This window comes from Symphalangus syndactylus, chromosome 10 (genome assembly GCF_028878055.3).
Source record: "Symphalangus syndactylus isolate Jambi chromosome 10, NHGRI_mSymSyn1-v2.1_pri, whole genome shotgun sequence".
In the NCBI taxonomy this organism is placed as follows: Eukaryota; Metazoa; Chordata; class Mammalia; order Primates; family Hylobatidae; genus Symphalangus; species Symphalangus syndactylus.
The window spans coordinates 104,212,879-104,225,215 of NC_072432.2; the positions used below are offsets into that span (position 1 = coordinate 104,212,879).

Below are 12,337 nucleotides of genomic sequence, written 5' to 3' on the forward strand. Positions count from 1 at the left end.
TTGCCTGCCTGGTGGGAAATGAAAATGCTCAGAGTGCCAGAAAAATTAAAAAAACAAACAAACAAAAAAAAAACAGAACAGAACAGAAGATATTGCATAAATTTGGATGGCTGACTGCCATTTCTTCAGACCAAGGAACACGTACAGCCCATAATGTCTAACAATGGGCAGAGAGATATCCTCCCTCAAGTAATAGTTTGATAGAGAAGAACAGGCAATTGAAACGTTGGTTGCCTAAAGCAGGGAGAAACAAAAGCTTGCAGGGCTGGCTTGCACACCTTCGCAATTTTGTGCTCACAGTCAACATGAGTGGGACTATAGTATCCCCACTAGATTTTTTTCTTGGTTTTTCTGGTTGATCTGGGGAAGGGGAGGTGGGGAGGACACTGGTATGAGTACGCACCTCTTGCCAGGGGAGGAGTATATTGGTATAATGGCTACAATTTTTTTTTCTTCCCCAAATCACCTCAAGAAAATTTTTTTTTCTCCTCTCAGAATTCCTAAGGGCCTGATGCAGGTGGCTTGTGAGTTCACCCTCTGGCAAAACTGGGACCAAGGATAAATACAGCTATAATGCCTGGTGGTGAAAATGGCTCACTAGTTTGGAATCTATATAACCCTACCCTACATGAATGGGAACAGGCTGAGTGGGAGGCACTCGCCAGACTAGTACTAGTGCTGCTGCCTGCAATCTAGACCAGCACAGTGGCAATTCTAATGTCCCGTCCAAAGGTGAAAAATTTGGATATTAATGGAGAGCAGGAGAAATAGTAGATGAGTGTAAATGAATAAATAAATGAGTTATTCATTGAGGAAAGCTCAATATTACATGAACAACTCAAGAGTCTCAGAGCAATAGATGATACTGTCTCTTAGCTCAATTAGTCTGTATGCCTGAAAGGGTGAAGCTATATATTTGTCGGGACCACTCCTGTTTTGGGAACCTGACAAGATTGAAAGGAAGACTGCAAACCTGAGTGGCCTCACCCTAGGACATGTGTACAATATGATGGACTGGACTAATTATTAATGATTCTGTATACTCCTTTGATGTAAGGGATCTGTGGTCAAAACCAGGAGGTGGTCTATGGTGGCAATGGAAACCAAGATGATTAAAGGGAGGCTCTATGGAGGGCATACATATGTTTTGGCTTTCGTCCCTGATTACTGGCTCAGGACTCCTAAAATCCTTGGGATCTCCAAAGTGTTGTCTTTTGTGTGCGTGTTTTGTCTGATAGATTCAACGGTGGGGCTGGTCACTGGAAAGACCAAGGCAGGATTAGAGAGTTGGGACTTTGAGTTTCACCCCCCAACCTACAGGGAGGGGAAAGGAGTTGATGTCAAGCTGATTACCAATGGCCAGTGGTTTAATCAATCATGTCTATGTAATAAAGCCGCCATAAAATCCCAAGAGGATAGGGTTCAGAGGGGTTCCAAATAGCTTATCATGTGGAGGTTGCTAGAGGGTGGTGTGACTAGGGAGGGCGTGGAAGCTCCACGCCCCTTCTCCCATACCTTGCCCTACACTTCTTTTCGTTTGTATGCTTTGCAATGTTCTTTAAAATAAACCAATAAATGTGTTTCCTTGAGTTCTATGAGCCACTCCAGGAAATGAATCAAACCCAAAGAGGGGGTAGTGGGAACCCCAACTTGAAGCCAGTCAGTCAGAAGTTCTGGAGGCCCAGACTTGTGACTGCAACAGGAGATGTCAGGGGCAGTCTTGGGAACTGAGCCCCCAGCTTGTGGGCTCTGACACTGTCTCCAGGTAGATGGTGTTGGAATTGAATTGAACACCTGGCTGGTGTCTGTGGCTTGGTGTGTGGGGGAAAGCCCCACACATTTGGTCAAGAAGTCTTCCCCTGTGTTGATCGTTGTGGTGGTGTGTGGTGTGGTGTGAGGGCAGAGGAAAACTCAGTTGGAGAGAGTTTTTCCCTGTACAGTACGGGTCAAAGAAGAAATCATGAAGGAAATATTTTGAAGTAGATGAAAATAAACACACAACATACCATTTGTGCAAGGCAGCTAGAGTAGTACATAGGGAAAAATTAATAGCGTTAAATGTTTATATTAGAAAGGAAAAAATGTCTAAAATCAATTATCTAAGCTTCCACCTTAAGAAGCTAAAAAATAAAGATCAAATTAAGTCCGAAATAGAAAGAAGGAAATAATAAAGATCAGAGTTGAACCCAGGGAAAATGGACACAAATAGTAAGAATATCAATTTTTTTAATTCTAGGGTTTTTTTAAAAAAATAATAAAATTGATAAACCATTAGCTAGATGGATCAGGAAGAAAAGAGAGAAAACACAAATAACTGATATCAAGAATGAAAGACAGGCTGGGCACGGTGGCTCACGCCTGTAATCCTAGCACTTTGGGAGGCCGAGGCGGCGGATCACGAGGTCAGGAGATAGAGACCATCCTGGCTAACACGGTGAAACCCTGTCTCTACTAAAAATACAAAAAATTAGCTGGGCGTGGTGGTTGGTGCCTGTAGTCCCAGCTACTCGGGAGACTGAGGCAGGAAAATGGCGTGAACCCAGGGGGTAGAGCTTGCAGTGAGCCGAGATCGCGCCACTACACTCCAGCCTGGGCAACAGAGTGAGACTCCATCTCAAAAAAAAAAAAAAAAAAAAAAAAAGAAGAATGAAAGAAGCATAAATAAAACAGAATATTATGAAGAACTTTATGCCAATAAATTTGACAACTTAGATAAAATAGACAAATTATTTGAAAAATATGATTTGCCAAAACTGGAAAAGAAGTTAAAAATCTGGAGTGCCATACACTTATTAAAGAAATTGAATTTGTGAATAAACCGCCTCCTACAAGAAAACTCCAGGTCTAGATGGCATCACTGACGAATTCCTTACAACATTTCAGAAAGAAATAATACAAATTCCGCATAAATATTTTCATAAAATAGAGGAAGTAACATTTCCCAATTTGTTTAACTAAGATAACATTATCCTGATACAAAAACCAGACCAAGATATTGTAAGAAAAGAACACTAAAGACTAATGTCCCTCATGAATATAACATAAAAATCTCTAACAAAATATTAGCAGTCTACCCATTTTATTTTTATTTTTAAAATTGTAATATTGTTTATTTAACTTCAAAAGCATTTTAGCATTCTAAACATACAAAAAAAAAACATTGCATAGTGTGTTTAAGTACAGAAAGCTTTTGAACTTTCATTGATGCAGTGGCTCTTCCCTTTGCTGACACTGAAGAATTCTACAGTTTGTTTAAGAAACAGTTTAAAAGCTATGACACTTAACTAAAACAAACAAACAAAAAAACACTTCTCATGCCAGCTGACCCACCTTTGTCTACAGCTAAGAATGGAGGCAGAATGCTATGTCATTATGTACAGAAACATGACAACCTGAAGTTAAATGGATGCCTGCTGCAGTCACCAGGTCCAACCTCACAGTGCATGAGCTACGACCCCTCCAAAAGGCATCTTCCCCTGCAGCCTCAATGCCAAGCAAGGAGTGTCAAGAGTTTGTCTCAATTGTTTTGTTCTTTTTACAAACTAGAGATAGATACATACAGTTGATAACTCAGGATTTTTAGCCAATAACTATATGTTAACACCACTTTACAAGTTAAAAAAAAAGGGGCGGAGGAGAAACGTCTTTAAATGCCTTGTCACACCAACAGCAAAGTGCGCAGAGTGAGGAGAATACGAGATTATTTTTTCATTTTAAAGATGTTTGGAAATATGTACAATTTTGATAAGCTTCAGGGTGCTCTGGACACCGATGGCCATTTCATGTAAACCACTGACAATTTCTAGAGCACTTTGAGAGACTACAATCTGATTGTGATCAAATTTTGTAATTAAACCTAATGAGGGCAACAGACACTTGATGTATTAATTAAGGTGCTCACCTACTCTAACGTATTCACAAGGAGACAGATAAACAGTTTTTAAAATTCATTCTTCTCATCCTCTTCTTCCTACTCGTCATCTTTGTCTTCCTCTTCCACCTTTTTCCAGGCAACTTTAGCAGGACCCTTTGGACCATCAAACCTTCTTTTAGTCAGCAACATCTTTCTCCTACTTCTTCAGCTTTGCCGCCTTGGTGATGTAAGGCAGCTTTTCACTGTTACATGTTCATCCACATCTCACCCAGCCTTTTTGCGACATTTCCAATAGAGATACCAGGGTTTGTGGATTTGATATTGGGGCAGAATTCGGAACAGAGCAGGAAGAATCCAGATGGCGGGATCCAAACGAAGGATTAGAGACCAACTAAGGGAGGCAAGAAAAAGGATCCTAATGCCTCCCTTAGCTGATCCGTAATCCTTCATTTCCCGATCATAACACACTTTATCCGCCTTTGCCATTTCATCAAATTTAGACTTCTCTTTCCCAGACATTATCTTCCGCTTCTCAGGGCACTTCCTGGAAAATTCTGCAAAATTGACAGGGACCTCTGGGATTTTCTTCTTATGTTCTTCTCTGCACATCTGCACAAAAAAGGCATAAGCAGACATCTTGCCCTTTGCTTTCTTGGGGTCACCTTTAGCCACCCTGACTGTATTGTTCACTAGTCTGGGCAAGCACAGGGCATGACACGCCGCTCAGCACTCCCCAGCCTCAAGTTAGCTGCCTCCACGAGAGTCGCCTTGAGATTTTTAGAAGGAATAACATATTGTAAACAAATAGAGTTTATCCCAGGAATGCAAAGGTTATTCAACATTTAAAACTTCGTCAACACAACTCACCATGTTAACAGAATAAAAGAGAACAACTATATGATCATCTCAAGAGATAAAAAACAAATGAAAAATGCAAACAAAACCATTTGACAAAATTCCACATCTATTCACTGTAAAAACTCTCAACAAACCAGGAGCAGAGAATTTTCTCAACTGATGAATGGCATCTGTAACAAACCTAAACTAGCTTTATACTCAATGGTAAAAGATGGAATGAGTTCTAATCTAAAGTTATGGACAAAGCAAGAATACCTGTTCTTACCAATTCTAGCCAACATTATACAGGAGATTCTAGCCAGTGAAAGAGAAAAGAAATAAGTGTCATGTAGATTTGAAAATAAGAAGTAAAACTATCTTTTTCTCATGTGACATGACTGTGTACATAGAAAATCCTGAGTCTACAAAAATGCCACTAGAAATAAGAAGTTTGAGATCATAGAATACTAGCTCAACATACAAAAATCAAATGTATTTCTACATAATGTCAAAAACAATGGAAAAGAAATTTTATACCATTCTCAATACCATTAAAAAATTATATATTTAGGGATAACTTAACGAAAAAAAGTACAATGCTTGTGCACTGAAAACTACAAAACATTGCTGAGAAAAATTAAAGATCTAAATAAATAGACGTGAATTGGAAGACCATATTGTCAAAAATCAGTTCTCCCCAAATTGATCTATAGATGTAATGCAATCTTGACAAGTTGAGTCTAAAATTTATATAAAGCTGCAAAACACCTAGAATGGTTAAAACAATTTTTATAAACAACAAATTTGGGATACTTGCCCTGTCTGATTTCAAGACTTATTATAATTCTGTAGTTATTAAGACAAGGTGGCATTAACATAAAGATAGACATACAAATCAATGAAACAGAGTCCAGAAATGGAGCCAAACATATGTGATCAATTATTTTTTAATGAAAAAGCAAAGGTAATTCCACAGAGGAAGGGAAGTTTTTCTAATGGTGCTAGAACAATTGAATATATGTATGGGAAAAAAGTGAAACTTTACTCTTATCTCATACCATACATAAAAACTCAAAATAGATCATAGACCTAAAGATAAAAAACAAACTATAAAACTTCTAAAAGAAAAACTTAAGAGTACATTTTTGTGACCTTAGGGTAGGCAAAATTTCTTAGATAGGACATCAAAAGGCACAAACCATGAAATACAAAACATTAAATTGAATTTCATAAAAGTTAAAAATACATCTATTTTTGAAAGATGTCATTAAAAAAATGACAAGGCTGACCAGAAGCAGTGACTCACGCCTTCAATCCCAGCATGTTAGCAGGCTGGGATGGGGGGAACACTTAAGCCCAGGCATGCAAGACCAGCCTGGGAAACATAGTGACACTCCATCTCTACAAAACAATAAGAATAAATTATCCAGGTGTGGTGGCACACACCTGTGGTCCCAGCTACTCAGGATGCCAAGGTAGGAGGATCACTCGAGATCAGGAGGTCAAGGCTGCAGTGAGCTGTGATTGTGCCACTGCACTCCAGGCTGGGTGACAGAGGGAGACCCTGTCTCAAAAAATGATAATAATTAAATAAATAAATAAATAAATAAAGACAAGTCAAGCCACAGAATGGAAGAAAATTTATCATATTAATACACACACACACACACACACAATCTAACAGAGAACTTGTATCCAAAATATATAAATAACTCAATAATAAGAAAACAAACAAATAACAGCAAAAGATTTGACCAGACCTCACAAAAGAAGATACATAAAATGATGCCCGAAATCTTCAGTCACAGGAAAACACAAAGTAAGACCATAATAAAATACACAGCTTAGCCACTAGAATGGCTAAACTTTAAGACTGACAATACAATGTGCTGACAAAAATGTAAAGCAACTGGAACTCTCATACATTGCTGGTAGGAATATTAAGTGGTACAAAAACCTTGGAAAATAATTTGGCAGCTTCTGAAAAGTTGAAAATATGTTATCCTACTGTCAGCAATTCCATCCCCAGGTATTTGCCCAAGAGAAATGAAAACATTGTCCACACAAAGACTTATAAACAAAAGCTTGTAACAGCTTAATTTATAACAGACAACTAATGTAAACAACCCAACTGTCCATCACAAATGAATGAATAAACTCATCATGGTGTATCCACATAATAGAATACTACTGAGCAATAAAAAAGGAGCAAACTATTTCTAACCACAAAAAAGGACAACTCTCAAGAGCAATGTTATGAGTAAAAGAAACCAGACACAAAGAATTACAAACTTTATGACTCCATTTACATGAAACTCTGATAAAGACAAGGGCCGGTGGTGGTTCACACCTGTAATCCCAACACAACGGGAGGCCAAGGAAGGAGGAATGTTCAAGACAAGGAGTTCAAGACCATCCTGAGCAACAAAATGAGATCCTATCTCTACAAAAAAAAAAAAAAAAAAAAAAAAACCCTGAAATTAGCCAGACGTGGTGGCGCATGCTGTAGTCCCAGCTACCCAGGAGGCTGAGGCAGGAGGATCACGTGAGCCCAGGAGTTCAAGACTGCAGTGAGCCATGATTGCACCACTGCACTCCAGTCTGGATGACAGAGCAAGACCCTGTCTTTAAAAATAAATTAAAATTCTAAAAAGACAAATTTAACCAATAGTGACAAAAGCAGATCAGTGCTTGCCTGAGGCTGGTGTGGTGGGAGGGGATCGACTGCAAAGGGATACAGGTAGTACCAGCCGCATAATTTGCAGGGCACAATGCAAAATGAACATGCAGGGCCCCTTGTTAAAAAAAAATTATTAAGAATTTCAAGGCAGGAACAGCAGAGCAGTAAATCAAGCATGGGGCCTTTCTGAGCACATGTCCTTGTGTGACTGCACAGGTTGTGCATACCCATGAAACCAACCCTGGACACAAGCGAACTTTTTATGGTATGAAAATGTCCTGTATCTTGATGGTGATATTCTATACCTACATGTGTGCACATTTACCAAAATGCATCAAGCTATGGTTAAAATGGCAGGAAAGTCCTAGATCATTGAGGAGAACAAAACTGCAGACAAACCAGCCAACACTCTAGTGATTTGAAGTCTTCATTAATCTAGTAAAAACAGCCCTTTTGCCTTCAGATTTCAACCATGCCCTCTCCAAAAACCTCCTAGAACATCGTCATCTTCTTTCGTTGTTTATTTATCAAATATCTACTCATGGGCATTATACAAGGAGCCAGAGATACAAAGACTTTTTAAAAATGCAATCCCCGCTATCAAAGAATAAATGTTCCAGCACTGCACTGTCCAATACAATAGCTATTAGCTACAAGTGGCTATTTAAATTTAAATTAATGAAAATTAAATGAAGTTTAAAATGTATTTATGTGTTCATGCTACATTACAATTGCCCAATAGCCACATGTGGCTCACAGAGACCAAACTGGACAACAATCTCTTGGCAGAAAATTCCACTGGACAGAGACATGGAGGCAGGCAACGGGAGATACACATTATCTAGGTAGTTCTACATCTGTTAAATACTTGCTGAAACCACATCTTTTGCATTCCATCACCTACAAACCAGAAGCAGCAAGGCAAGGGGGATGCAGTGGGTGTGGGGTCCTGCTTGCATGGGGAAAAACAGCCAACCCCTGGAAAGCTTGCCTTTTGTCAAATGTGAGCTCACCTTGTCTTTCTGGGCTAAAATATTCTTAAGAAGCTCTCAATGAGTATTTCTCTAGTCCATTACAGTTATCCAAGTATTACTTGTTGCTCCAAGTACCCCAGGTGAGAGCATCAGCCCAGAGGTCTTCAACTCCTCCTCCCCAGTAGCCTAAGGGACCTGATGCTTGACCACCAGCTGCACTGACGCTCTGTCTGAAATTTGGGGAGGGGCATATCAGTGGCTGCAAAGACAGTAGTAATTTGTTGCCCACCTCCACCCCGAGATTTGGAAACACTCCCTCCTGTCTTTCCTGATGAAAATAACTTTTGCACCAATGTAATATTTTAATCCCCCAGCTGATTCATGAAACCTTTCTTCAGTGTATCTGTCAAGGAGTTACCAGCCTCTGCTTAAACACCTCCAGCGATGAAGAGCTCTACTTCCCACCCCAGCTCATCCATCACTGGTAGCAGTCTTCCTTTGATGCAATCAGACAGAAGGTGGCTATGGAGACTCCTCCCATTTGTCCTGGTTCCCTGAGGGCTCCAGGTTCCCAATCCAGAACCTTATCCTCTCCTACCTAGAAGTCTCTCCTCATCAGCATCTCTTCATGAGCCCTGTGTAGGAGGAGGCCCTAGCATGTTCTGCTCCTGCATCCTCTGTCATAGAGAATGTGTAGAAATGGTGACCCTCTCAGCATCACTGGTCCAGAACCTCATTTAAGGTCTTCTACTAAGCTCTTCTATTAACAAAAATATCATCAAAAAAATTACCTTTACATCTATGACAAAACCATTGTTAAAATTGCAAGTCACTCAGGCTTCTCTGTATAAGATCCATGTGAGACGTTTCCTTTTAGAATGAAGATCTGTTTTTAAAAAAATTTCCAAGAAATTGTTACATTTTCTCTTTTATTATGAGACCTCTGTGGGTATTTATTTATTTACTTTCTCATAAGGCTGCCCTGAAGCTCAGCACCAACACAGCCCCTCAGACTTTGCCCCTCTGCAGCCATGCCCCTTCTCGTACCTGAGGCTGTGTCCTGGTGACACCAACACTTCTGTGGCTGTTGAAGTGGCAGCTGCTGCTGCTGCAGTTGTTTTGGAAAGCTCAGAAGTGGCTCAGTGAGAAGAATGGAGAAGGTGGACTCTATTTGTAGTGATCCTCCTGGCTCCCTGCCCTCCCACCTCAGCCGTCCTCCTCGCTGGCCCTCCTGAGGAGGCCATAAGCAGGGCTAGGGATGGGGGACCCACCTGATGAAGACAAGAAAGGCAGATCAAGGGACAGCAACATTTCTGAAATGTATGTTACAAGGAGTTGTGAGTAGCTTCACATGTAGGCCTAATTGATGTTTCTTTAAATGCCATAAAAAATGTTTTAATTATTAGCACCATCTCGAAGTGAATTACCATTTCACTTAGGAGGATGCCTTTCCTAAGGGCTTCTCTTCCTCTTTGTCAATTTCACATCCCCCAGCCTAGTGGAGCATTTACACACTGCTCCCCTCCCTGGCAAATGTACCCATACAAAGAGCTGTATCCTTTCTTTGAAGCCTTTTCCACTTGCTCACACCTGAGCATCCCATGCTGAGGCCAGCACCGGGCAGCCTGCTGAGCATACATTCTCAGTTGTCCTTGGAGGTAAGTGGGATCTGTGAACAAACCCCGGGGACCAGGTGTGTTTCAAAATCTTGAACTTTTTGGACTTTAGAAAGGTAATATAGAGCATATTACCCACATTACGTAAAACCCTAGTGGGGTCTGGGCAGTACTCAATAGTCAAACGCATCAACATTTCTGCATCAAATGTTCACACTACATGGAATAAAGATGACAAAGAGGTCAGTTGAAGTCAGGTTATGCTGTCAAATCCGTTTTTTTAAATTTAATTTTCAGAACTGTTTTACATTTTAGAATTGCAAATAAGGGATGGTAGGTCAACCTTGCCTCTCCTCTCTGTTCTTTTTATTGCTTGAGTTGTTTTCCAAATTAATCTGCTATAAAGAGATTTCCACTTTGTTTGTAGGCAAAGTTTGAAAGCCAGTTAATAAATAGTGATGAAATCCTTGTGCTTGACCCAAATTTAAATAGAAAAAAAAAATCTTTGTTTCACTTGGGCAAATCCCTTTCACAATGACCCAACACCTGCCCATCTGTCATCTTGTGTGTTCCCTAATTCGCCTTCACAGAACCAAGCCATCTGCCACCTTTCAGCCTCCACCATCATGCACCTGCACCTTCCAGATGGCCACCTTCTCTTCAAAAGCGTCTGATTCCTCCTTTAATCTCCCCTGACGTCCAGAGTCAGTGTGTGTTAATCACAGAGTTATGCGGCAGCTTCATCCTGGAAGGAAAGATGATAGCTACTCATTCTCTGAGTGTCACTCACAGTCTCCTCTTAAATAGAATTGGCGTGGGATCACAGAAAATCCTCTTGATGAATTGCAGAGAAATCTCCTAGAGGGCCACCTCCAAGGTATAACCCTCATCACTTTCAGGTTGACCAGATGCAAACACCGCATTTTTTTCTAACCCACACCCACTTTCCACAAAGCCCTCTCTGGCCAAATCCACACCATCCTTGACTAGCCCTCCAGCCTCCCTTAGCAAGTGGACATAATGCTTTAGAAAGGGCTGAACATATGTGCTCATGTTTCTGCTCTTTTTATAACCCAGAAGTTGGGTTATAAAGTTGGATGTCAGAGGATAGTTCTGCATCCTCCAGACATCCCCATTTCTTGACAATCCTGGAGTGCTTCAAGGCCCTTTGCTTTCTGGTGCTTGCTCTACTTTCCTGATCCCACTGAATTCCGCATCTCTTGCCTCTTGACTCTGAGCACGACTGATGGTGCATAAGCTCATATTTGGAACACAGTCTCCTCTCTTTGACCATCTCTAGACTCTTGCATGGCAGGCACTCAGGGCAGTACACTTTTCACTGAAGGTGTATTAGGTGGTGTGGGGCCTGGCTACCTCACAGGTCCGGCCATTAAGCAGCTTAAAAGTGACTATCTGACCCCTTAAAAAACAGGCTTTGAACTTAGGCTCGGTCCTCTATCTCTCTCCCTGGCATCTCTCCATGTGGCATCTCAAAAATCTGCTCATTTGAATTTGCAGAGCAATTTTACTTTCTTTGCTGCAGTCTGGCTGAAATGAACCAGGCCTAATTGGACCAAGACCAAACTATGTGAGCTCTGCCACACTGTCCACCAGCAGGGTGCTTGACGCAGCTTCTCTTTGATGAGCACCTGTATCTGTGGTCAGATTCAGGGTATGTGTGTGCCTGTGAATCTGATTGTGCTGGGTCTGGGTGTATTTGTGTTTGCATCTGTATCTCTAGATTTCTGTGTCCTGAGAGAATGTCCGGCTGTAATAATAATCATAGTAGCAAAAACGGGAGCCCACGCTGGGCTAGGTACTGTCCAAGTACCTAACATGTAATCGTTATGACATTCCTGTGTTATTAGCATTCCTGTCTTACAGACAAGAGACCTGAGGTATAAAAAAGTTAAACAACCTCACCATCTCCTCAAGTGGCTGGTGATCTCTGGGTGTGGGGTCCCCTTAAACATCTTTCTCTGTGTATTTTACACAGTTATGTGCTCTTATGTGTGTCCACATTCGTGTATGTATGTGTGTGTGTGTTCACGGACCCAGAAACCCCATATTCTCATCCTGGACCCTTGCTTACCTTAGAGTTCATCTCTCCTGTCCTGGTCCTGGGAAGGTTTGTGTCTAAAGTGATAGGTCTTGGTGTGCGGACCGTGGACAGTGATGAGAGAAGGTGATGTCTGTGCCTGCATTCCTGACATGATTGTATTCCCCCAGCTTGCCTGCTTTTTCAGTAGGACCAATATTCCATGTCTTCTGTGAGCCTCTCTGTACAAACTAGTGGGAGAGGCCCTCTGGGTGACCAGGGCTTGGCACTTTTCTTTGGTGATGCACAGGTGTTGTC

The 12,337-nt window shown here is 41.0% G+C and overlaps 1 pseudogene; it reads right to left on the minus strand.

Moving 5' to 3' along the window:
* Nucleotides 1-3,940: 3,940 nt before the first annotated feature.
* Nucleotides 3,941-9,398, minus strand: LOC129491652 (high mobility group protein B3-like; annotated as a pseudogene).
* Nucleotides 9,399-12,337: the final 2,939 nt, after the last annotated feature.